Source organism: Nannospalax galili, unplaced genomic scaffold, assembly GCF_000622305.1.
Source record: "Nannospalax galili isolate Female #2095 unplaced genomic scaffold, S.galili_v1.0 scaffold806, whole genome shotgun sequence".
NCBI lineage: Eukaryota > Metazoa > Chordata > Mammalia > Rodentia > Spalacidae > Nannospalax > Nannospalax galili.
In genome coordinates this window covers 2,477,837-2,479,602 of record NW_008355419.1, presented here as the reverse complement: position 1 = coordinate 2,479,602, position 1,766 = coordinate 2,477,837, and positions in this window count along the sequence as shown.

The window sequence follows — 1,766 nt, the reverse complement described above, 5'->3', positions numbered from 1 at the left end:
AGTAGAAGGGGAAAGAACAATCTTCCATGACATAAAAAGGCTGAAGGAATTCATGTCCACAAAACCAGCCCTTCGGAGAGTTCTGGAAGCAATATGAAGAGCTGAAGAAAGGAATAAGAGCTGAAGAAAGGAATGACTATACCCAAGGGGTTGCAGAAAGAAATTCAATGAAGGTATAACTGTGAAAAGTACAGCTATATCAAGAATGTAAACAGAAATAAAAATGACAGGATCCAATACACATCTTTCATTAATAACTTTAAATATCAATGACTGAACCCCCCAGTCAAACAGACTGGTTGAATGAATTAATAAATAAAGCCCATCATTTTATTGTATGCAAGAAACTCATCTCACTTTCAAGGACAGGCACTACCTTAAAGTGAAAGGATGGGAAAAAATATACCAAGTGAATGGTACTAAGAAAAAAGCAGGCATTGCAATTCTAATATCTGACAAAATAGACTTCAAAACTAATCAGAAGAGATAAAGAGGGCCACCTCATTCTGGACAAAGGAACAATAAACCAAGAGGACACTACAGTCATGAACATATAGTCACCAAATTCTGGCATGCCCAACTTCATAAAAAAACAGTACAGCCAGGCATGGTGGCACACACCTTTAATCCCAGCACTCAGGAGGCAAAGGCAGGTGGATCTCTGTGAGTTCAAGGCCAGCCTGGTCTACATAGTGAGTTCCAGCACAGCTGGGGCTACAGGGAGACCCTGCCTCAAAAAGCCAAAAAAAAAAAAAAACAAAAAACCAACAAACAAAACAACAACAACAACAACAAAAACCCAGTACTACAGGACTTTAAGACCCAGATTAATCCCAACTCATTAATAGTAGGGGACTTCAATACCCCATTGTCTCCATTAGATAGGTCAACAGGACAGAGAATTAACTGAGAGACATCTGAATTAAACAATACCATATACCAAATGGACCTAACAGACATCTACTGACTATTTCAGCCAAGCACCAAAGAATATGCTTTCTATTCAGTGCCCTATGGAACCTTCTCCAAAATCAACCATATACTGGGGCACAAAACAAACCCCAACAATTATAAAAAGATTGAAATAATTCCATGCATTCTTCAGACCACAATGCAATAAAGCTTGAAATCAACATCGGAAGAAACCCCAGTAACCACATGAACACATGGAGATTAAACAACACACTCCTGAATGCTGAATGGGTCAAAGAAGAAATTAAGAAAGAAATAAAAGTATTCCTGGAGCTAAATGAAAAGGACAATACAACACGACAAAACTTCTGGGACACACTAAAAGCAGCCCTTTAAGGGAACTTTATAGCTTTGAGTGCCTTCATTAAAAACTCAGAAAGAGCACAAATAAATGACTTAACATTGCAACTCAAGACACTTGAAAAGCAACAACAAATGAAACCCAAACCCAGCAGACAAGAAGAAATAACAAAAATCAGGGCAGAAATTAATGAAATCAAAACAAAGAAAACAATACAAAGAATCAATGAATCCAAGATCTGGTTCTTTGAGAAGATAAACGAGATTGACAAACCACTAGCCCAGTTAACCAAAAGAAAGAAAGAGCACCTCCAAATCAACAAAATCAGAGATGAAAAGGGAAACATCACAACAGACACCAAAGAGATCCAGAACATTCTAAGGGAATACTTTAATAAACCTATATGCTATTAAATTTGAAAGCCTAAAAGAAATGGACGGGTACCTAAAAGCATGGGAACCACCAAAACTAAACCAAGAAGAAATTAACACCT